Genomic DNA, 26,330 nt, shown 5'->3' with positions numbered 1-26,330 from the left:
TACCTTGAAGCTCCATCCAAGAATTGCCAACAGCTCAAGAATCCCTGTGTGGGTTGTCACAGCCCACCATAACAAAACACAGCTCATGCCCCGAAGACCTTAAATTTAAAAGGGATGACAAATACTGAGCAAACGATTGGGACCTGAAGCCAAGAGAGTTATCAAAAACATTTGCTACACATCACAAATCTGTGGCAGAGTCATGAATAGACCTCTGTTACAGCATGTTGACTTGTGTTTAACAATAAAAATGACTTTTTTTCACTGTATGTGTTAGAGATTTAAAGTTATAGCAACAAAAGCACATAAGCAACCATTGGAATGCTTATTACTCAGATGATCAGATGCGTCCTAGAACTTACAGTTGCAGTTTGGATTAGATCCAAAACTGGTGTTAGATACTGCACAGCTGAGCATTGTAGTGAACACCTAAAAGGACATCAGGTGCAGTTTGGAACCATGAGGTGAATACCTAAGCTTTGCTTTAAAAAGTGAGGAGCAAAGAATAGGGAATTAACATCAACTTTCTCCCTGGGAAGATGTATCAAGTAAAGACCCTTAGGGGTCTCTCCTGTATTATGTACCTTTCAACACAGCCATAAATTATCTGGACAGAGAGCAACTAACAGAAAAATAGAGTTTGCTAAGAGTCATAAGTTACTAAATGCAACAAGAAAAAAACCTTCCTGCAAAGGTCTTTGTAGAAGGACTTCACTGAACTAAGTGAATGGGCAATTGACTGGCAAGTCAAAAACAATACAGTAAAGCTGAAAATGGTATAGGGAAGGATGACAGCAATGATTAAAGGTGTGAAGTGGCTTCGATACAACAGGTAACTAAACAGACTAGGACTCTTCAGATTGAAAAAGATATTATTTAAGTGGAATATGAATTATTTCTGAGAAAGATGGGCGGCCCAGAAAAATTGTGTTGGAAAGCAATTATTTGCTCTTTCTCCTAATGCAAGAACCAGGGGAATCCAAATGAAACCGGCAGGGTCTAGGTTGAAAATGAACAAAAAGAGAGATTGCCTCCATGGTAGACAAGGTGCGGGACTCTGCACCAGTTGTGGATACTGAATGTTTACCTGGGTTCAGAAAATGTTGGGGAAAAAATATCCATAGTATTCAACACGAAGCTACTGACTCTGGCTCAGGAAGGCTTTCTGTTCCAAGTTTATGGAGGATGAGAAAGTGAATAAGGGAACTGTAACTATATTCTAGTCCTGTTCTCTAGACACCTGCTGTTGGCCACAGTCAAATATGATACTTCAGTGAGTGGATTTTTTTGCCTGTCCCTTTACAGCTGTTCTTAGGATATTATAGGCAATGAATGGGCACAATTAGGTCTGTCAGTATAACTCATAACAGCTCACATGCTGAGTAGGAAATGATCTAAACCAGCCATACATACACCGAGGACATATCTGTCACAGTGGTTAAACTCCTATTTGACCTCAGCAGTAGCACAGGGTCCTGTTTGAGTATGCAGTGGTGCTTTCACTGGAAGATGATAGACCTTAGCAGGAAACACACAGCACCAAACAGGGTCAGGCCTCAAAGCATAATTAGGTAGGAAGCTCTTATCAGATAATCTTTTGCTTTGAACAGATTGCGAAATCTCACTCAGGCAATTTGGCTGCTTTCACCTCACCAAGCAGCAAAGAGAGGACAAAGGCAGGATCAGCTCTGCGGTAGGGTTCTGCAGAGTTCATTCTCGCATCATGTGGCTCAGAAAAAGAGCTCAGCCTCGCTGAAGTCAAGGCTGATTTGCAAGCATGCTGACTTTCCTGGATCTTGCTGCCTTTAGAAGGCAGATGCTGGCTGGAGTGAAAGTGTTGCATGAGCGGGTTTTGGAATAGGTAACACAGACCCTTTAGAGATCTTCTGTGGTGTGTAGTCCCCTTTAGAGCAATTGGATTCACTTCATCTGTCACATTACTATTCCAGATTTAAAATTAAAAAAAAGAAAAAATTCAGGCTTGATTTAAAATTAGAAAGGAAAACAACAAAAAAATAGAAGTGTTCCACTTCATTAAATGATCTTGCAATGTATTTGGCAGCTTTGACAGGAAGTTTGCAAGGGGAAAAAAAAAAAAAAAAAGAAAAAGAAAGAGAGAAAGAAAGAAAGAAAGAAAGATCCAGTGAAGTTTATGAGTATTTTTACAAACTGTTATTCTCCCTCCTCCAAATCTCTGGCATCACAGGTGAAGCATTGTGCGGCTGGTATCTTGACTTACCATTCGCTCTCAGGCTCTGCAGGGAATGTCAGGCCATCAGCACTGATGTTCCGAGCAAAGCTGTGAAAACAAACTGCAGTAGATTAGTTGGGCTGCTGACCAGGTTATTTAGTGCTAACCACTTTGTGTGCCCTTACATCTCAACCAAACAATTACCCTTTTCCATTCCTTTATTTGTGCATGCACTTATCAAGGAAAACAGTGTTTGCAAGGGGACATTTTATTAAATAGGATGATTCATTTAAGAAGCGTTTCTTTGACTCTAGAATGCCAATATATTCTGCTCTTTAATTAAGAAGGCAAACAACACAGAAGACAAATATCAAAGTGCTAGTTATCTGAAACTACTTGATTGTCTGAAAGAGAAATTAAAGGCAGTTCTACAAATGTTGGAGACTGATTCTGCCATTTTGAACTGTTGTTCTTATACTGAGAGCTTGGTTGGTTTACAGTAAGGTCACTCATGAAGTGAGTGCTATTTTGTGAAAATTAGTATTGGTGTATACTTTTTAAACAATGAGGTAGATACTTCAAAGCTGAACATTTCTCCCTCCATTTATTATTTCTCACCTTCCGGAAATGTTTTAAAATTATTTGTCAACTTGATTTGTTCCTTTTTTAATAACTTAATATATTTGTGGTTAGAAGTAATGGCAGATAAATGAAGTAGAGCAGTCATTTCTGGGGTGAAATCACAGGGAATTAAAGAGGAATTGTTACCCAGCTTTTTTATTAAAGGCACCAGGGATCATGTTCCCAAAAAAGAAAACACTATACAATGTGCTTTGAAAATCACTTTCATTTTTTTTGACATTTTAGAACTACAGCACTTTCTAAAGGGTTGTCATTTGTTCTTAAGTATTGAGACTTAGCATCAACTTTTTATTTAGTACAGCGGCAGAAATCATTGAGCTTGCCCTGGCTTTGTTGTGAATGAGTGGATGCTGTCAAGTTACTAATGCTTTAAGAAATTCACTGAGGTATTTATTCTGCTTTTGTTGCTTTAAAGCTTATGCTCTTTTTTTTTTTTTTTTTATTTTATTTTTTCCCTGGGGTTTCTGTTGAATTGTATACAGACAGTACTTGTTCATAACTATCCACAGAAAACCTTGGCTAATAATATCATTATCAATTCCTCTCAGGAACAGTATGAGTTGCTATTACCACACACATGCATGCTACAGGGTTAGTATTTGTGACAAGCCTGACCCAAGATTAATAATTTGCATATTGTTCAAGTGATTGATTTCAAGCTGACTTGGAGAAGGGAGGAGAAAATAAAATCCCCTCAAATACATCTCTCAAACTCTCTACAGGATGGTAGATTTGTCTTCTCTGTGCAGAAAAAATGACATGACAAATTGCCAAAAGATCCTCCAGAGATGTGCACCAGCACTAGAGATCACATTTTATCCTTTTCCCATTTTGAAGCATTAATTTTAAGCTTTCAAACAGAGTATGCAAAAAGGAAGAAGAGATTACCGTGGGAAGAAAGGAGTTAAAGAGGTGTCTCAAAATCCATTGCTAGGCTGCATAAATATCACTGTGGTTAATTCCTCCATTTTTAGACATTCCTCACTCAAGTTATTTTTATTCATCAAATTCACACCTCATACCTTAAAAGAAAGGTTGAATAAAAGACTCTTGCTCAAGGCTATCTTAATGAACCTGAGATGCAAAGTCTAATTTTAAAAAGTAGATTCTTTGACAGCACTTCCAAACCCAATACCTTACACACAGTCCTAGCTCAAAGCAAATGCTCCAGGAATAACTTGTTTACTGTTTATATATAAGCTCACTTCAAACCATTACTCCTGGGGTGGAGAGCAGCTGGAGTAGGCAGGGCACACATTTGTTTTCTTTCTTTCCAATGAGATTATCTCAAAGGCATTTCTCCCCTTCTCCTCCTTTGCCTTTTTCACATAAAGCAGAATTGAGCACAGCTGCCAGGGAACAGGAAAGGTGAAACGTCATCTTTATGCAAACCTGTACATTTTCATTAAACTAATTCACTTAAATCAGCACTAAACTTGTGTAGAAGCTCTTATTTAGCTTTGAACCATCTGATTTGCAACTGACTTTACCAAACTGGAACAAATGTATCGTCTGCACAGCCTCTTATTCCTCTTTAATAAAGCAGGTTTAAAACCATCAGCGAATCCTGAGCATTCCAACACTCTTGGAGAACCAGTGACTCCGGCTTCTTTTCTCAGTACTTTAATTTATCATGCACTAAAAAACTGACAAATGGGTGGGGGAATGTCTGTTTATTGCTTGTAGAGCCTGCTGGAGCAGAGCTGTCTCAGATCACTTAAATCCCAAGATTCAGTGAAAAGACTCTGAAGTCCATGTCTTTTAAATGGTAAATTTTCTGAATTATAGTCTGAATTTCAGCTTTACCATAAGTAAGTACATTTCATGAAGTTTCTTTGGTTATACAATTAGAAATTACATTACTAGGTGGTTTTAAGGAGCTCTCTCCTCCCCTCCAGCTTCACTGGAGAATATATCACACATGCAGCAAGACTGTCAAAGCTAAATGCATGCTCTAAGTGCTCTGGATGGCATCTGGGGCACCAGCATGCTGCTAGCTGAAGAAGCAGCTCCTCTCCACACAACAGGGACTTCTCTGCTCTTGCCCTATAGATGGCCTAATTAAAAAGAAAGAAAAGAGGAATATTGTAGAGATAAAAAAAATATCTCTACCAGCTCCACATTTTTGGGCTGTGTGAAAGTGATCTTGTTTGTTGGGAAATATGGAGGGACACTCAGTCTACGGCTCACATACCCCAGCCAGCCATGCCTCCTGGATCTTCATGAGCAGGTGATGGTCCAGGAAAAACACTTGCTTTTGGCTGCTGATTTTTCAGGAGCGCAGTGACATCCCCTCCATCAAATTTTAGGCTGAGGATTTTTATGCCGTACATTCACAGTCTGCTTTCTTCCCCTGCTTGAGGGCTCAGTCTTCAGGAAGTCTTTGCATCAGGGCACTACTACTTTAATGACCCTTTTTTTGGAGGAATGTTTGGCTGTCTCTGATCCTCAGACTGGTCATCTCGTTAAGGGATGGACTGTGGGATTGGTCATTCTCTGTCATACCAACAAGAGATTTGGTTTTCCCGGTGGACACGTTCTTTACTTCTGCTCAAGGGGAAGTTTTGCATGTCAGCTCTCCACATAGCTTTACTTTTGTCTCAAACATGAGAAAATTATCATTTCTCTCTGACACACTGGTCTGGAAGTGGCAACTTCTAAGTTATGAGGATAGGGAGAGGTGCTGAGTTTCTGCCTACTTATTATGAGAAGCATAACAGGTGTGTAGCATCTGAGTTTTCAGTGCCAAGGTCCCACCAAATCTTAAATGGAACTTTTCCACCTCTTCAAGGCATTTTGCGTATGGGCAGTGCCTTCCAGTGTTGAAGCCTTTCTACCATCTGTGTCCATTAGGTCTTGTATTTACACTGAAGATCAACAGAGACAATGATGTGCACAAGTCACTTCAATGTTCTATGTCAGAATATGAAATTCTACCTCATCTGGAAACTCCTATGATTTGTCCAAACCCAGGGAAAATGTGTGAATTATACCGATTTGGGTGGGCCAGTTGCTAAGCTGTTGTTTCAGTCCTGGGAGAAGAAGCTGGAGCAAAGGATCAAGAAAGCAGGTTGGCATGGAGTAAGGACATCAAAGTAAATGAAATAGAGGGCCAGCTGAAAGAAGGATGGAGCAAATAGTGCTGAAAGATACTAACAGAGAGGATTGGGGAAGAAAAACTGAGCATGTATCCTGATTGAAGGCATTGCACAATCTTACAGGCAGCAGGTTTATATGACTGTGGAATCATCTTATCAGAGCATGGGGAGGTACATCCCAGGAGGCAACTGTAGATAAATGTAATAAAGACCTCAGATCATTCTGCAAGAAAAACAAAATAAAACAGAGAAGGCAAGGCTTCCTGAATGCCTCAGCATTTGGAAAGGGCCTGTAAGTACTTCTAAAGGGTTATGGCAATGGTAGGAGCCCTGCTTGAAGAGGACTGGGGGCTGTCTTCTCAATTCCAGTCTGGAAAATGTTCATGCATTAAACCCAGAAAGACATTTTGCAAGTAAGACAGTGAACATATGCCTTTCTGAGGCAGAGCTGTGCCTTGGGGAGGAAAAATGTGCGTGAATGCGCACGTTTGTGTCAAGGTGGCTAGAATCATTATAGCTCTGTGATGCCTATCTCAAAACACCTCCTCTGGATTGTGTCAAACACTAATGAAAAAAGATAAAATTAGTCTGCCTGAGGAACACATGTGAGACTGCTTGTGGATTTGACTGAATTTTGGTGGTGGTTATTAGGATGTGTGTAGGAAAAGGAAGAGAGTACAACAGAAAAGAGCAAAGATGGTTTTGGGAATTATCATTAAAACCAGACCAAGTTTCAACCTTGACAAAGGAGATACTGCAATTCTGCTGTAATGAGGAAATTAAGTCAATAAGGAGTGCATTCTCTCAACGTCAGAGGACTACAACACAAGCTTCTTTAAAATTACTGTTAAATTGTGGTACACTTCACAAAGAAATAGATGTGAACATTTCAGAAAGCAGTCATCAAGCACCTTGTTGTTTGCCAAGAAAAATAGGCAATTATGAACATTATGTCCAGCTATGCATCATATCGGCTCCAATCAAAACCATTTAAACCCAGTCAAGCATTGCTTTCACACATAAAACCCTACCCTATGCTTGATTATACCTCAGCATACCAGGTATGCAGCCTAGGATGTTGGCCAATAACAATATTCCATTGTCTAGGAATTTTAATCCATGCATCTATATTTATAAATGTCATAAATTTGATTGCAAAAGATTACAATTATCAAACCCTTCCTGTTTTCACCTTTCTGTCCAAATCTGCTAAAAAGCCTTTGAAATGAAAAGCAAACAAACAAACAAAGTCTGATGAAAAGGGGGCACTGTCAAGCTTTTAAGTGGAAAAACTGGACAAAATGACTTAGCTTTTCTACAGTTCTTTACCCCTCCCCAGGTGATGCTGCCTCTCAGCAGAGTAAAATTATTACATGGAGAAAATGGTTTAGGCTGCACATACCCAGACTGAGAAAAAATTGCTTCAATATAGATACATTAAAAACAAACAAACAAAAAAAGCCTTACAGGCACTTTTGTGGTCTCACAGAAACAATGAATTCTATTCCTCCTACTGCTCTGCTGTGGTAACTAATTAGCTTTTTTTCCTACAAAAGCCCTTTATATTGGAGACTTATTCTAAAAACGTGTCACTTGCTGGTATGCAAGCACCAGGTCATCTCAGCAAGTGTCAATAGCACTGGGAGCCTTAGCACAGCTGAGTGACCGGTGTTTTAACATTATGTCAGTTTGACCTGCTGTGAGTATGCTATTGAATTTACAACACTGACAGACCAACTGAAGTGGGGCTCTCCACACTTAAAGGAACTGGAACTGAGCTACTATTAGTGAAACCAGGAATTTTCTGCTTCCTGAAACAGCTGCTCAGGGATTCAACCTTCTGGGTCTACGCTGCTTGGCCATTCACTGGATGAGTACTTCCTCTCACCTCCATCCTGATTTGCTTTTCTTCCTAGCACAGCTTTCAGCGAGAGACACTTGCCTGATTTCTTTTCATAATAAAAACGATGGCTAAAATATCTCTGTCAAAAATCTCTTTCCAAGAGCAATGTTGCTGTCAAACACTCCAGACAAACTATGCAGCTAAATGCTTGACTCTTAGGTACAATGGCCACAGCTTAACTGAAAGTAAGATTTTATCACTGGTATTAAAAATAGCACGTATAATCTTAAACAGGAAAATGGAGGGATTAAATAGCTTTGGGTTGTCACTTCATGACCAGATGTTCCAGGAATCTTCAAGAGACCCTTACCCAGGGAAAAGACATATACAGTAGCTGACAAAAAGTATTTTTTCAAATACTATCAAAGGTGAGGCTGCACAGAGGTAGCCGTTTTCATTTGATTGCAGCCAGTGTTGGAATGTACCTGCCAGAAACAGGAATGCTGCCTTCATTTAGCCTGATTTATCATTACAAGAACTAACAGAGCTCCTTCATGAACTACTGGAGTTTAGCTCTGGAACAAGTCCAGCAAAGTTACACAACTTGCTTAATATCACAAAGAATATAATGCTTCTATTCACCCTTAAAATAATGCCCACCATTTTTCACAGCATTGTACCAGAATTCGAGAATTAATTCTGACAACATATAGGGACAAAAGGGATTTTTTTTCCCAGCAAAATAGAAAGAATAGGAGCTATATTTTGAAAGCCACCCATGACCCCGAAAGTTCAGGTAGGTACTTAAGACACAATATAGAAACTGAGTTGGATTTCTTGGAAGGGGTGGTAGACACCTAAATACTTTTGCAGTGTGCTGGCTGTAGACAGCTGGGTTCTTAGGCAGAAATTTAGGCATGAGCCGCTCCCTCCTCACACCTACCTGCTGGATGACTTGCACCTCTACCTAATTTAGTTGAGTGTTATCCTTTTCTCCCCTTAGGCCCCAAGAGAAATTCCCTGGTTATTTGCTCTGCCTTTAAGCATCTGCGGTCTGGCTGCTTTCTCTGAGACCCTTTCACTGTGGGTCCACAGTAAATTCGTATCAAACTGGGAGCTGGGTTAAGTAGACACTGTTGGCTTTCACCTTTCACATGCTTTTTGTATATTGCACACGTGCGTGTGCAAGGGGAACGTCGGTCTTATGCAAACAATGATAATGTAATCCAATGTGTCAGCGCTCCATGACTTTCTTACACTTTACCTTAGTTCTCCCCCCACGTTTAACTCCAGCAACGTCATACGCATTGTTTTTCTTATTGTCTGTATGCAGTATCTGAGAATTTGTGTTCAGAATGATGTTAAGGTACCAAAAAAAAAATAAAAATACAGTTGTTTAAATTCCTTTGATTTTAGCAGGAATTAGAAGACTAATTAAGAGCTGGATGTTTGACTATGTTTGTAGATCTGAGTGTTGGCGAGTGGTTAACAGCCATCTTAGTTTCTGAGAAAAATAAAAGATTTATGAGAGTGTTTTTTGGGGCAATGTGAGAAAATACTTTGAGTGCTCTGAGAATCCTAACATTACTGCACAGGCATTAATCTGATTTCACTTTTCAGTGTTGATCTCTATTCATAAATACATCAAATGATCAGCAAATCAAACTCTGAATACTATATTAGTTTAAAGCACAAACTAGGAATAACATGAAAAATGAACCTGGAGTGCTTTTTACTTGAACTTTATACATAACCACATTAAGATGCTGAATATTTAAAAGGCTGAAAGTATTTATAGCTTTTGACTTTTAACCATATTATATCCTTTGCCTTATTTCTTGTCCTTAGCAAATGTCAAGTGGGTGTTGTGTGGAACTGAGAGAGACCAATCTCAGGAGAACATCCACCTTCAATAAGTGGAACCCCAGATTACACAAAGCTGCAGGCATAAAAGTAGCTGCAAAAGCAAGTTCAGTCTGAAAATGAAATAATTTTCTCTAGAAAAATGAACATGAAAGTTAAAGTAAGGACTTAACTAAAAGCATCATGTTTTTAGAAAGTGTACAGTATTTGCAGTCAAATTAAATGTGATGCGGGTTTTAGTTCTGAAACTTTCTATTTCCTTTTCCTAGTAGAGTTGGCTTATTTTTATGAAAAAGCCAGTCCAAATATGCACTCTATTCCTGAGAATTATGATCTACCATGCAGGCTTGAATTTCTGAGAATTATGATCCACCTAGTAAGCTTGATTGTCTTTGTAAATTCGAGACATACTTTTAAGAAAAGCATATAAATGCTCCAAGCAGGATGTTTTTTCAGAGATGTAGCTCAACTCCAAGGGACTGTATCTGACTTATCTCAGTATAAAAGGGCCCAGAACCAGGGCTTTTTTTGTAATGTATGGACAGAGTGCAGAGTGCAAGGGATGATTTGAGCTGTGAAAGCTTGTATTACAAAACCTGCACCCACACATTCTGAAAGCTCAGCCAGGTTTACCAAAAGGTTAACTAAAGTTGTGAACCTTTCAAGTAAACCTATGGTTAATTTTGAGTGAATCTTGACTGATTTATAGTTACCTGTGTCTGACATGCCAAGGTTCAGATTTTTTTCTTACTGTGTTACACTTGGAGTTATTTTGGTTTATTTGAGCCTGGAACTCAAACTGAGGTTCATGAGAGACAACCCCTAGAAACTAAAACCAAGGACAGAGATAAAAATCTGAGAATGGAAATTGCTGAGTTTCAGACAATTCTGGATGCAGCAATGACTCCTTTTCAGCCCCTTTGAAATCCTGCAGTCTGCACTGAGCATAAAACTAAGGTGTTTTTAAGTGAGTTTTGGCTGAATTGAATGATTGAGCTTTGAGAAGATAATGGCAGAAGTAAACAGGTGCAGTTGGTTAGGAGGAAATGCAAAATAGCTGTATATGCTCAACATTGTGTTATGAGTTAAAGTATCTTCCTAATTTCCTATGGCACAGTTCTGTAGGAAAACTGAGGACATGGTGCATCCTTGAAGCCAGAAAATAGAAACAGCATGTCTAGGATACTCTAATGTCCTATCTAAGCTTGGCTATCATAGCAAAAAACCCACAAGTTGCAACTGTAATGTGCAGCAGACCCAGACCCACTGGCGTCTGTTGACAGTTTGTCTCTCCTCTTGGTTTTGGTGAATCTCCACGCTTGCTTCAGGCCTGGCCAGGGCATGTGGAGGCACATAGAGGGTCTATGTGGCCACACGGATGCACTGAGAGATGCCACATTGTGCTAGTGTTGCTAGCCTTTCACCGCTCACATAAATCCTTGTCTGCACTTCTCTTAGCTGAGAGCTGAACCGGCGCCTCCATAAGACTGGTGGTGTCTCCCCTGCAGAGCCAGCAGTGAGGCTGAGCCTCCACCAAGAGGTAGATCAAAGCACCTCAGGCTCCCATGGAAGTCTGAAGGAAGGGCAGAGGTTGTGGGGAGACAACAGCAGGTGGTGGGGAGACAACAGCATCCCTAAATTTTTTCCCCAAGATAGATGTATCTGGACCTCCTGGAAAGTGAGAAATGTTCCCATTTTTTTTGCAGCTTGACATAGCTTTTTTTGGGCTTCTGCTCTGCGTTTCCCTCTGGAGGAATCTGTCAGTGTCCCATGATGACACGGGGATTCCAGGGAGACCTGTGTTTCTAGTTAAACATACAAATAACATACCTGAAAAGTGGTGTTCTTATCATCCTCCATTGCCTTAGTTTGTTGCATAGTTTTATATAATTTTGTTTCACTACTTAAGTAGATTAAACAGATAATAATGACCTTGAAGTCAGGTATGACAACTTTCACATTAAATTTCAGCCTCATGTCCTGAACTCTGCTCAGCCTATAAAAGGCACAAGTGAATGTATATACAATATGAAGCCTATTGTTTCCTGTCATCTGGAGTATGATTTTTATTGTTCTAGGTGATTGCTTTTTATGTCTAGCTTGAAATAGAGTTCTTGTAATTGTACTGTTTACTTCTCTGGAGAAGCCAGTTTGTTTTCCTATTCTCTTTTGAAATTTAATGAATTCCTTTGTGAAAGGTGAGGAGCTGAATAGAAAAGACCTGTTTATGGGCCAGATTCTTCTGGCTGCATACATATAGAGCTCCCCACAGTCTCAGTACGCAAGGGTTTCCCTGCAGCAGCATCAAAACATAAAGATCAAGAAGCAGCCAGGACCTAGAGAAAATAATTACTAATTATTTAATAAGTACTGCTACTAAATCAAGTACTTTGTACCAAAAATAAGCTGACTCCATGACAATCTATTTTTGGTAACTGTGGTAGTACAGGTGAAAGAAAAGATGGGACTACATAATTTGTTAAGAGAGTTATAAAAACAGCCAGAAGATAGTTAAGTGTTGACATTATCTTTCACAGGATGAACAAATGTCAGCTATATAATGAAATGAAAACCAACTATGTTCCAACCTGGGTTTAAATGTTTGGAAAGGAACACCTTCATGATTTTCTTAATGCGTTTTGTTAATTAAGTCAGTGGGACGTGTGTCCCCAAGTCCCTCAGACGTTGCTTAAAGTGTCCCCCTATGACAAGCCAACAAGCTTCATGTGATTCAAAAAGCATATCAATCCCACCCTGTGCTCCAGGAACCCTGCCTGTTATTTAAACCTACAAAACTAAATAATGGGCTCACAGACTTGTGATTTGTAGTACATGCTCCAGCTCTACCCCATTCTTCTTTCTGTCCATCTCAAATGTCCATCAAAACAAGTAGGCCTGAAGTGCCACCTCAGAGGCACCATATCTGAGGTACTTAGCCCAAAGGCAGGGAAAGCACACTAACATGGTGATAGCAGGGTGGATGGCAGGAGGCTGTCGTGGGCAAAGTGGGGCAGTGTGACAAAGCTGAGATGGGGTAGGCTTCACACTTCTGAGCTGAAGGCTGAGGAAGTGCTAAATAAGGCACTGTGAAAGACCATGGCACTGGGAGAGGCATAATAAGGGCAGACATTGGCAGTGTGGAGATAGTCTTAAAGCGTGGGTATAGATGAGTTTTACTAGCTGGGGAGGTTTTCACTGGGCGCTAACAGAGCCATGTAGCTCTGACCTTTCAAAGAAGGCCTATGCAAATCATAGAATCACAGAATCATTTAGGTTGGAAAAGACCTTAGTCCAACCATTAACCTAACCCTGCCATCTCACCACTAAACCATGTCCCTAAGCACCTCGTCTACCCATCTTTTAAATACCTCCAGGGATGGGGACTCAACCACTTCCCTGGGCAGCCCATTCCAATGCTTAACAACCCTTTTGGTGAAAAAAATTTTTCCTAATGTCCAAATGGGAAGCTTTTAGTTTTATGATTACAATGGAAGGACCATTGATGCCAAGTGCTAGTCTTGTAACTCTGTGTATTGAAAACTCGTTATTGTTTCTGACACATGGGCTGTTTGACGAGTCCGTACAGGACTCTGAAGGAACAGATAACTTTAAGTCTGATTGAAAAATCCTTGAGCTCTTGCATACGGGCAGCTTGGTTTCGTTTTTAATTTTGTAACTCTGTATCACACGCTATTCAGTAAAGTCAAAATATTTGGATGGACTGAACTGCACTCTGTCACAGCAACTAATAGAGTGACTAACAGCTGTAATGTTGCCAGCCTTTGTGTGAATATGAGATAAATAGAATAATAGAAACACAGACAAAAGAGCTGATTATGACATGAGGTGCTTCTACCCATGGCTCTTTTTTTTCTTTGCCACAGCAGCCACCATCACCCTTGCCTGGAGGACCTGAGAGAGGAGGTACAGAGGAAAGTCTCCACCCTTCGGTCTCTGCATGGGAGACCATTGACTGCACTGTAGGAGTGAGACCATTATACCAATGAACTAAAAGCGCCTGAAAATGTTCCCAGGCTCTGACTGCTGGACCAGGGAACAGACTGGGTTCCTGCTAATATATTCCATCATTCTCTGAAATTAGGTGGCTGCATGAAAAAAGTGCCTGTTGGAAATGTTCCCAGGAATATTTATACTCCCAAGCTGGTTTGGGAAATTTCTGAAAGAGTGCTGATGGCATGTGTGCCAAAAGTGTGCCAGGAAATGGTTTGACAATTTAGGGAATGTCTATATTAGGGAAAAGGCCCCATAAGAACAGACTTATGGAAGAAAACATCTGGTGCTCAAGATCACATCCACATTGACATTCACACTCTTCGTATTTCAGAGGGTTTTACTGCTGTCTAGTTCTAGTCTGCTCCTGTGGACAGAACGTCCATTAGCAGTCAAAGTGCATTAGATGCCCTCCAAGACTGCTCCTCCAGGTTTATTTTTATCTGAAAGGAATTAATTTTGCACATTCCAAATACCATGTGAACCAAAGTGCAGGAAGTGGGAACTACTGGGAGATTTGCTTCAGTAGTGCCTCCTGATCTGAACTAAAATGCTGCCACAGATACACCCAGAGGCAACTGTGCCCCAATGTCTGAGAACATTCCCAATCACAGTTTAATTTACCAGTTCACCCAGTTCAATTGCACGTAAAACTTGTGTGAGGCTTTAGCATGCTAAGTGGAAATTTGATTTAAAATTTTATTGCTAAAATCGAGTAAATGCCTACTGAATGTTTGAACTGTTATTCTTCCAGTGCCTAGAATAAATTTAGGAAAGTTTGCAAGCAGACGCAAAAACCACAACTGTTATATATCGACCGTGTTCATGAAGTGTTTTGAATGTGGCTTGCTAGCGTATATGAGAAGGGAAAAGAAGGGGAGGGCAGGGGGAGAGGGGCTGTGAATGTTAAAAGGAAAGGGAAAAGCCTAAGCAGGATTTATTCTTCTTACAGATTAGAAAACTCTTCACAGTAAATGTACAACCAAAATTTCCAGTCCTGACTAAAGCAAGTGATGTTTGGCACGCTGTATCTGTAGGTCATGAGCTTTAATTACACCACATTATCTTTCACTGTAAGATCTGGACAGCAGTTGCCTTTAGGTTGGAATCCAAACTGATAAAGGGCTTTTTATCACTACACAGTACATCAGACATAGTTTGTAAGGAACAGATAGTCATCTGCTGTACCAACCTGCCTATTCTAGTTGAAGTTGCCTCCAGGGAACAGATACCAGAAACCTTACATTTAGAACACTTAAAAAGAAAGATTCCTGGCAAATGTGACGACATAAGTGGTATTTAAAGAAGAGCTGTGTAATATAGTACCTAAATCATTTTATAATCCCACTGCTATTTTAGTATGCTAGTAGGATATCTGAACCACTTGCTCTTGACTTGTACCTTGTCTGTAATGATGTTATGCATAATGCAGCAAAAGGAATTCTTCATTCCTGAGCAGGGGAACAGAAGGGAACAGAAGTGCTTTTTACAACTCATCTCTTATGGATCAAAGCAAACCTCAGACTTGCCTTATCATGTAAGCGAGGTTAGCGTCCTTGAGCTTTACTGTTGCAGTTACACATGCTTACCCCATAGGTTTTGCTATGTTTGTGTTAACTGAAATTGCACGTTTATAGGTTGCACAGGCTTGATTTCTGTTGCTAGTTAGATGTTCAATGTGCCTATTAAAAACACATATTTTCAGGGCTTACTGTGAAAAATATGCAGAAATGATTAAAAAATGTGTAGATATTTACTTTGGGCTAAAACCAGCTAAAAAAAAAAGTCTCATACTAGAAATAGTCCTGGGGGGGAAAAAAAGATTAAAAAAATAAAATCCCTATAACTGAAACATTGTTCTTTTTGTGTATACTTGTTATAATTTTATTTTCCCTACTAATGTTTGTACTTTCTGTATTTGTAAAATGCAGCTTAAAAACAATATAGATGTGAAAGCTGAAATTTGGGAAATGCATCCTTATTGTGGTGGTATGGTTAAAACGAATGAGGTATTTTGTTCCTTTCTACACATACATTTCCATCTGAAGCATTTTATACCTTCATTGTATCTTGTGTATGTGAAGTACAAATCATATAAGTGGTAGGGTAACTGTTTTTCAGTGCTAATCAACCTCATAAATGCTGTTTTAAAAACAAACAAACAAAAAGCACTGTAATGTTTGACCTTAATGCCTTTTGGTGGTGATCTAGTACATTATGTGTCTGGACTGCATTGCTTGTCTCATTTAGATATCAACATTTTTCGGGCAAAGTGCGTGTACCATCTGGGTTTTGTGTTGTACTGAGCAGTTTGACAGTTTCTACTAAATCATAATAAGCAGAAGAGCAGAAGCTGTAATTGGTATCTTTGAGAAAAAAAAGTTCCATTAAGCTTTCCCAGTGGAACAGTCAATACATTCTTTCTTAACTGAAGAGATCCATAATAGACAAGAAACTTCTTATTCCTAGTCATGCATTTTACCCCTTCCCATCAAATCTATATTGTGCTCTTGTAGGAAAACTGTTTAACTGATTGGGTGGTTGTGCTGCTGTTGTCTTCCTAGCTTTCCAGCCTACAGCTTTTACTTTTTTGCTAGTTCAGCTCTACTTCCAAAGAATGCTCTTTTTTCCAGGAAAAAATGCCTTAGAAAGGATCCTGGAAATGCACTCTGGGCATATTTATGTATTCAGCTACGTTCTACTTTCATCTATAGGGGTTTTTTTTGTAAACCAGAATGGTATGAGCCAGTTCTCATCTCAAAACCATTGTAGCTATGTGAGAAACTCAGGTAGAATTGTGGTAATAAATCAGGATTTGCATTAAAAATATGGGTCCAGTTGCCCAAAGAGCTCTGAGACTGGAGCAGACATTCTTTCTGCTGAATTTGGACCCATGGGCAGAAGTAGTGTGTAGTGACTACTCAGAATTCCCTCAAGACTGAGTCAAGGACTGGCATACTGTGCTGATGCCAGCTTCCTATCAACTTTCAGGCCTCTTCCCCAGTGTCAGATCTCTGGGTTGGGATGCCTAAATTGTGGTATTCTCTTCTTCCATGATGCTTAGAAAAGAAATAGTGGGTGCCTACTTCAGTACTGATGTTAAATACTTACCTAACATTGCCAAAATTAGTGATAAAAAGAGAATCTTTACTTCAGTGGGAAAATTATACTAGCGGTAAGTTTTGTTTGTAATAGTAAATCAATATTTGCCTTACCAGTGTATGCTGCCTGGTTTTATTTTTCTGTAAGCTGAAAGAGGCAGAGGTTACTAATGGAAGGTGCAGAGTAAGTTTTAGCTCTCATCTAGAACAAAATGGCTCAGATCTCAGTTAATTTTGTCCACAGATGGCCTATTTGTTCTTTCCTTCAGTTGACTGTACTGGGCTTTTGAGCCTGTGAGCAAAAATATTTTTTAAATAGTTTCTATTCAAAGTCTTATTTTGGCATTCAGCTACTCAGGCTTTCTTTTGAACACAAACTTCTCTGTACAAACAGGAACACTCTTCATACAGTTGTGTTCTGGCATCATTAATACCACTATGAGTGTTGCCATTGACTGAATACAGCCAAGATTTCACCTTTGCTCCCCAAAAAACTATGCAAACCCCCCTCATGTCTACTGAACATGTTTGGGCTTGCATAAACATGGGGATGCCACAAACACTGGACTGGTTAAGGAAAATGTCCGGGCTGGCATGAATTAAATATGGTGCATAATTTAGGCCAGGAGTCTGCAGACTTCATGGTGTAGAAGTGGTGGCAGCAGCAGCCCCTCTCATCTACCTACAGGAGCAGGACAGGGTATATAACTGTTCACCCAAAGTTCACGTATACTGCAGTCTGAGAAACCATGGTCTACATGCTTCACTTAGAGGTTGCTCTTTTATGCATTTCTTCAACCTGATCTAAAAGCCTTGGTATGTGTGTGTGTGTGTGTGTGTATAAATATATGTATGAATAAATATAAAGATTATTCTTGGAGCTACCCACTAAATATTCAAACAGATTGTAATTCCTCTGTTAAAAAAACACTGATATTGCCTGTTTTAATAATTTCCCCATGTTGTGGTTTAACCCAGCAGGCAGCTAATTCACACAGCCATTCGCTCACTCCCCCCCGAGTACGATGGGGGAGAGACTCAAAAAAAAAAAGAAGGTAAAACTCATGGGTTGAGGATAAAGGCAATTTAATAGGACATAAAAGAAAGGGAAAGTAATAATAATATAAAAGAATATACAAAACAAGAGATGCACAATGCAATTGCTCACCACCCGCTGACCAATGCCTAACCAGTTCCTGCACAGCGGACCCCCAAGCAGTGGACCCCCAGCCAGCTTTTGCTCTGGTTTATACACTGAACATGATGTCATATGAAAGGAATATGACCTTTGGAGTCAGCTGTCCCAGCCATGGCCCCTCTGAAATTCTTGTTCACTCCCACCCTCCTCGCTAGTAGGGTGGGGTTAGAAGCAAGAAAAGGCCTTGACTCTGTGTAAGCATTGCTCAGCTCATCAGTGTGTTATCAACATTATTCTCATTCTAAATCCAAAACACAACACTATACCAGCTACTAGAAAGAAAATTAACTCTAACCCAGCTGAAACCAGGACATCCCATAAGATAATTACACAGAATTCCTACATGTAAGGAAGAAATGCTTTACAATGAGGGTAGTGAAATACTGGAAGGGATTGCCCAGAGAGGTAGTGGAGGCCCTATCCCTGGAAACATTCAAGACCAGGTTGGACAGGGCTCTGAGCAACCCGATCGAGTTAACAGTGTCCCTGCTCACTGCAGGGGGCTTGGACTAGATGACCTCTAGGGGTCCCTTCCAACCCAAAACATTCTATGTTTCTATGTTGATGCAGAAAATAAACTACAATATGGAGTCTGTATAAGCTTAGATCTGCTTTGCACAAAGAAAACACGCTCAACTCTTTCACATATAAAATACTCCAACTTGCTCCTTTATACATATACTAGACATAGGCTACTCCAATCTTGAGTCATTTTCTTAGGGCAAAGAGTAAAGATATTCTACAGTGCTGTTTTCAAGTGTTTGAGAGGTGCTTGATGTTACATTTTAATTACACGGATAGATAGATTCAATAATTTATGAATTATCATTACTTTACAATATATTGGATCCAAAAATTTTGGAGCAGGTTCAGGTAGAGTGTTCTTAGCACTCGTGATGCCTGTTGTGGTCTTGAATCTTTCAGACTTTGGCCCTAAATCAATTGAAGAATACTGCAGAGAAACATGGAGTTTATTGAATTCAGGGTTTTCCACTGTTACTGATTATGAATTACAGCAACTCCAGTGTTAATTAGGCCCAAATAAATAAGTTGTTTGTTGATTTCATGGAGTTTCTCTTCAGGAACTAAAACCTTGCCCTGATCTGGTAAGAGATGTCCCATCTTCCCTCATCCTCTCTGCCAGGATAAATGTCATATCAGTTATAAACTTTTATACCTGTTTACGTATAGCATGAAATTGCTCTCATCTTTACATGATTAATGCTATTAACTTCAATGGGACTACTGAAGTAACGGGTGAGCTGGATTTGACTGTGTAAATACACACTGTGTTTTGTGTATGATAATAGATGCCATCTCTTTTAGCCTCTATATTTTTTTTTTTCTGAAGTGTGTCTTTTTGTCTGAAAATCAGTTATAGCAGGAATTAGATGCGCCATCTGTACAACACTTGCTATTGTCACTTCACCTTTCCAACTTCAAAAATTGTACATAAGGTAAGGTAACATTAAACTGTGCTGTTAAAGGATAGGTACCTGTGCCTCTGTTATTTTTAAGATATTTCCTTTGTGAAAGATACATGTTGATGCTCTCATTGATGTCAGATATACTCTTGTCGCTCATTTCAATGGGAGGAGTGTTGGGCCCGTAATTTAATTTGATGACTTTGATCATGAAGTCACTCTTGCTGGACCTAATTGCCACTGAATATATCAATGATCTTGTTGCAAATAAGCAATCACATTTATTTCAGATCAAAAATAGGGTAGAGGTAGGGAGAAAGTTCTACAATACAATATCATCTTTTGTCTTATTTTTATAGCAGTTATTTGCATTTTGAAAATTACTCCATGAATCATGAGTGATTGCAGTGAATTCAGTAAGGTTGGGGCCTGATCATACTAAGAGATCTTTAATATGGACCTGATCCAGGGCTTATTCAAGTCTTTTGGAATTTTTTTAATGGACCATGAATATAAAGGTGATCTGGCCCTGCGTTAGGAATCTTTTATTTCCCCGATTAGTACAGTGGCTTGAAATTTACCATGTACAGAGGGACAACACAATGTCTAAGAAGCACAAATAACTATTAAACCCCTCAGATTAATCCTTAGGTGGGAAGGAAGCGATGCAGAGGTCTTTTGTTGGACTAGTGTATGAGGTGAATTGTTATGAGGGTGAACCTTCATGTAATTTACCCTTTCTTCTCATATTTTTCTGCATTTTTATTGGTAGCATTATAATTTTTTTTAATTGAAAAATAGAATATTTTTCCCTCACTATATTAAGATAAATACATTATATATTTCTCTCATATGTTGGAACTTGAGTACTTTAATCCTAGTAACAAAAAAATATTATGATAGTGAACAGCATGTGGTGGCTTCTTATATTAAACCCAGTTTGTACCTCAACCCCCTTTTTCCAGATTTCTGATTTACTGTTATAAGACCTTATGATTAATTCTAGTCCTGTTAATAAAAAATGTCTTCTTTTCCATAAGGGCAAAACATGATTCACAAATGCACTTCAAAAACAACTGTCATATTAAATGAGACTCCTACACAATGAAAGTTAGTTTCATGCTCTCCCATTACTCAAGTGATTATTTCTCCAAATATTTATACTTGATAGTCATACTTACCACAAGGTGTCTTCTTGCATAAACTGACATTTCATATCTTGTAGTCTAAAACAAATATTTTTACTTATAAGGAAGGTAAAATCAAGACAAAGCCTTATAAAACCTTAGAATGACAAAACTAGTTTTAAACCAGCTTTCTTCCCTCCTCTGCTTCAATCCACTAACAACTCAACTTTTGCACTATTCAGGGAGCTTTCTTTTGTGAATGGCTTAGATTTGCCAATTAGCATGAGAATGTTCCCTCCTTGCATAATGTCAAAATCACCATCTAAGGAAGCCCAGTCATTGTATGGCTTGCAAAAATACCAAAACGTATACAAATGGTGATTTACTTTGGTGTGAACTGGGCTTTTAGAACATTTTCAGAATAAAAATGGAAATAAAAGGTTTGCTTGGTTGGTTTTTGTTGGTTTTTTGGTTTTGTTTTTGTTTTTTTTAAATTCTGTTGATGTTGACACAAAAGTAAAGGCATTTTCCCTGGTATGTTATTGATAGAACTCCAACATCATCAGAGTATGTAGTGAAGATGATGATATCGTTGTATGCATTGCTAAATTGTTTAAAATTCAGAAAGATGCAAATCCTATAGAATGGAGAACCTTTTTCTCTGTAGGGCAAATGAATAGCCTAGTAAGGTTTTGTTTTCCTTCTGCAAGATGTTTTAGCTTCACGAATAGGGTGGTGAAAAAACTGAAGTTTATATAGAGTGCTTAAGTTGTTAAAGCAAAAATTGGGTTTTTATTGTTTTACTAAAGAAACAACTGCTCCCATACATGGGGAAGAAAATGAGATTTTCTAATAGGGAAGGACTCTTCTAAATGTTTCCAAAAGAAATCTGATTATTGTAGTGAAATAATAGACCTCAGAAAATATGGATTTTTAGAGTGACTGCCACAGTAGAATACGTTAATCTGTCTGCCCACTGATCCACAGGGTCTGGATTTTGGACTCACTGTCCCCACTGCAGAATTAAGTGAGATTAAAGATACACTTACATATTTGGTATGAGTTAAATTCATCTAAACATATGAAGACCAGCAGTAGACTTAAAGACCCTGTATATCTGAAATTAATACGTAAGTTCTACAGGGCTCTGGTCTTTCCCAAGGGATAAATAGCCACAAGAGTCACCTTTCTGCTCTCCTTGCTTTATAGCAAGCAGACAGGCCAGAGCAACAGAGAGACACACTGAAGCCCTCTTCTCAGACCGGGTGATAATTTCTGTAGAAAGGTCCTTGCGACGGTTCTCTTCAAGGCCCCTCACATCAGCAGTAAATGTCCCTATGCATCAGCTCACATGTGATGGACAGTGTGCAGAGGGATGGGATGGAGCGGTGGTGGCGGCTCCTTGGCCCGCAGTCATCTGCGCGTGCTGGGGCCAGCCAGACTGTCCGTCTGGCCAGCACCCAGGCTTGGACCTGCTCTCTTCCTGGCTGGGGCAAGAGCAGCCAATCACTGCCCCTAAAGCCCCCTATAGGACCTACAGGTATTAAATGAATTTCCGTTAGAATGATAATCTAATTTACCCTTTTCTTGCCATACTCTTATACAATGTTTTTTTGCATGGTTATTAGTTTCTTTCCTTTGCTCTTTCCTACTCCTTCATGTTCCCTTTTGTGCACGCTGCCTTGCTCTTTCTCTCTTTCCTTTGCTATTGGTTGTCTTCTTCTCCACTTCTTCCCCCTTCTCTTCTGGCTTTCATACCATCATTCTCCAGACCTTATTCTCTCTTTTCGTTTTCTTGGCACTTTCCTTTTAATGCCTTTTCTTAGGCCCTATAAAAGGTCTTTTGGTTAAAATATCTTCTATAACCTTAGCTTCTATTTCTAACATGCTTTTTTTTACAACTGGTTTTGTTTCAATTTTCCTTATGTTTGTCATAAATAAACTGTTGTAGTCTGAAAGGACCTTATGAGTCGTTATGGACTGAAGGACATTCTTAGAGAAAGAAGGGATTAAATACCTCCAGTAATGCACAATGGAAAGAAAGGAGAGTCATGGAGGGGAAACCAGTTGTGCTGACAAGCTGTCTGAGTGGCTTTGCTATCCCCTACAGCAGACACTAGCACTTCACTGTTTGTGAAGATTACAGCTACCCTGTTTGCAATGTCCTTCCCTATAGGAAGCACTCAAAGTGAAAAAGAGTATCTGAACTTTGAATGCAGGCTGCAGAGAAGCATAAACAGGCAATCAAATCCAGCTATAAAAACATGACATGATCTATACGTAATACATTTGAACCCTAGCATATTGGATGCTTTTTATTATAGTTATTCAGAAGAGTCCATGAGATCTGAAAAATAGCCTGATCCTAAAGGGAAAAGAAAATGACACTCTTTATTTGAAACCATTACTTACTGTACCACTTTGGGAGGTTTAACTGCATTGTCTAACATGCATCATCTTGGCATGCTACTTTTTCATGGGGGAATTCAGTTATGTAATTCACTATTTTTGGTACTTACTGGAGTTACATGCTTTATAGAGGGGAACACAATACGGACTTCTGTGCTTCACATACTTAGTCATAAACATATGGAATAAATTACCAGGGAAAAGCAATCTGAAATAAAGAATACAGATGGGTCAAGTTTGTTTCTGTGGAAGGAAGAAACAGAGACTTGTAATCCAACAGCAGAAAGCCTGGGGCTGAGACAAACTGGAGATGGGCAGGTAAGAGCAGACAGCCCTTTCTTAATCTTGTAACTGTATGCATTTGAAGCTCTCATATGTGCCTTTCATATTAAACACCACATTTGTGGGCATAATTACTTAGCTGTACTTTCATATGTCATCTTCAAATTCTTTAACCTCAGTATTCTGAGTCTACAATCATTTCCCAATTAATCACTGCAAATTGCCTCACAGCCTTTACCAGCCTCTGTGATGAAGCGGGAATGAATCTATATGTTTAATTCCAAGGGACAGGCTTCAAAACCCCTTACTCTACTTTTAGCAGACGAAGGCAATAAAGATGGTGTGACAACTTGCTAAGACATCATTTCTGCACTGTTACTAAAATGCTAACTTCTGTGGCCAGAAAGTATCACAGCTGCCTACAGACAACATCGAGAGCTCTCATGACTTACGGGAAAAAGACACAAAATAAGAAGCAGGCCTTGCTGTTCTGTGGGAGGAAGATGAGTGACTGGGTTTAGGGAAGCGTCTTAAGTAAAATTTAGTAGGAAGTGCTGATGGAAGGAGGCTAGTGTTGCTGGAAGAAAATATCAGTGACTTGGTGAGTTTACCAGTGAGTAAAAGACTCAAGAGATTTTTTTGCCTTTTAATAAATCTGTGAAGAAAAAATGTTCTGGTGAAATGATTTGCAAAAGTAGAAGAGAAAGAGAAAGTGAACCCAACAGAGCAGTGTGTGGAGTAAACCCATCCACCCACACATATATTTTGTACTGTCCTATTGCTTAGATGGGATTTGCATGTTGTGTAAGCTTGAATTTAGCTCTTTCTTATAGGTTCGATTTTCATCTAATGTCTGTGCTTCTGGCAGACTTTCACATGCAGTGTTAAGAAACATGGTAAAGACTTTGTGATTAAAATACTGTGGTACTTGGTGAGGCGCTCTTGCCAGCATAGGCAACAGTAGGATTGCGGTGAAGGCTCTTCTTGGTATCAGGAAATGGAAGAGACTGAAATTGCATTTTTGAAAGAGCAACTAAAACAACAAAATAATTGGTTTGATCTCTGTCCCTCCCCCAAACCCTGAGCAATCAGAAGACCTCACTGTCTTCAGCATACTTACTGAAAGAACTGTGTTTCCTGCAAAAGAAAAGGTTTTTTTTTTTGAGGTTCTGTCAATAACGTAAATTACTTCTTTGTTTTCAAATATTTATCTTCTCACATTTAATTAAGGTGAGGAAAGAATGTGATAGCTAAGATACCCAAAATCACAAGTGGTTGGTATTCAAAACCTGTAAGAAATGCTTTTAATAGTGATTGGATTAAAAAGCTACAGCTATAAAATGCAATTATTATATTGCATGTCATTTTGGATCCTACTTGTGATTATTATTCTTCAATCACTTTATTTTTTTAGAACTATATAAAGATGCAGCATATTCTTATGGGAAATTTTAAAATAGGGGGAAATTTAACTTTTTTGACATTTAAAATGAGTTTTTTTTCCAAAGCTGTCCCATGGGCTTTCGAGATTCAGGGAGCCCTAGCATTCAAATCCCGTAACAGGGACTGAAAATGTCAGCCTGAAGGCAACGTTAGAAAACACAATAGGTCAAATTCCTTCTTTAAGAAAACTGTCCAGTGCTATCAATAGAATATTACTCTGTTTTCTTAGCAGAGAATTTGTTTCAATATGTGCCAGATGCTACAAAAAATATTTAGAGAAGTTATTCTCTGCATAGGCTACAAAGTCAGCCAGACCCTTAACATTCGTTATGTTTCTGCTGCCTGGCTGCACACATGTCAAAGAACCTTCTCAGCTAATGCTGCTTATTAAAAAACATTTCTTTCACACAAATTCCTGATCCTACAAGTTCCCATGGTGCCCCTCAGTTTTACTGGGTATTCATTTTGTTGCCTTCGAGAATTATAAGAAGATGCTGAGCATCTGTGTTGCTGGTCCTAAGGCTTTGGGTACTGTTAACCGTGTAGCTATCCCTAAAGCAAAACATCCTGTGGCAAAAAACAAATGAGGAAACAGAAAAACTCTAAATATAGACAAGACTATTGCAGACATTTTAGAATCAGAAGAACTGGGAAACAAAGCACACATCTACACATGCTGTCCTCATCTCTATCTGTATGTCAAATTATTCTCTGTCTATGAGAAAAACAGAATCTGTTAACAACTGACCTGTTGCTCAGCTAGCTATAAAGAAATCATTAACCTATTATGATGCACACATGCTGTTCCACCTGGCAGGAAGATGTTTCAATTTTAGTTTTTGACAAAGATTTCAAGAAAGACAGCATGCTCAACAGGAGGAAATTCAACTGAGAATGATGTAGAACTCTGTGGGTTTTTTGAAGAATCGTTAAAGAGATCTTTAATGAAAGCATCTGAGCAAAGTGTCACAGAAAGAAGCAGACTCATAGAGGAGCTTGAGTGCATTTGGGGGAGAACAATGACATCCTTATGTTTCAAAATGAAGTAAGAATGTAAGGAGGCTGGGCTGCGAATGCTACCGTAATGAGGCTATATGAGGAGGGCTGTTTTGCCCCAAAGCATCCTTTTTCCTTACCCTGGAAAAGCTTAGGGCAGCCAGAGGTATATAACACATCCCTCCATCCTGTGGTAGACAGTTATTATTCAAGGGTGGGACTGCCCACCTTATTGCTGAAGTGCTTTATGTTCATTTTCTCAAACTCCTGTTGGTCCCACTTGCTCCTTATTAGTTAGGTTAACCCTTTCCTTGTGTTTGCAGATGATACAAAACCAGGAGGGGTGAATGGTACATCAGAGTGTTGTGCTGCCTTTCAGAGGGACCTGTACAGGCTGGACAATTGGGCCGAAAGGAACGTCATGGAGGTCAGCCAAGGGAAATGACAAGTCCTGTCTTTGGGAAGATATAACCAACCCCATGCACCATTATGAACTGGGGGGATGACTGTCTGAAAAGCAACTCTGCAGAGAAGGACCTGGGGGTCTTGGTGGACAACAAGTTGAACATGAGCCAGCAACGTGTCCTGGCAGCAAAAGACCAATGATATCCTGGGCTACATTAGGCAGAGCATTGCTGACAGGTCGAGGGAGATGATCCTTTCCCCCTACTCATCACTGGTGAGAGTTATCTAGAGTGCTGG

The sequence above is a fragment of the Egretta garzetta genome, unplaced genomic scaffold (genome assembly GCF_000687185.1).
Source record: "Egretta garzetta isolate BGI_Z169 unplaced genomic scaffold, ASM68718v1 scaffold165, whole genome shotgun sequence".
NCBI lineage: Eukaryota > Metazoa > Chordata > Aves > Pelecaniformes > Ardeidae > Egretta > Egretta garzetta.
This window is presented reverse-complemented; position numbering follows the sequence as displayed.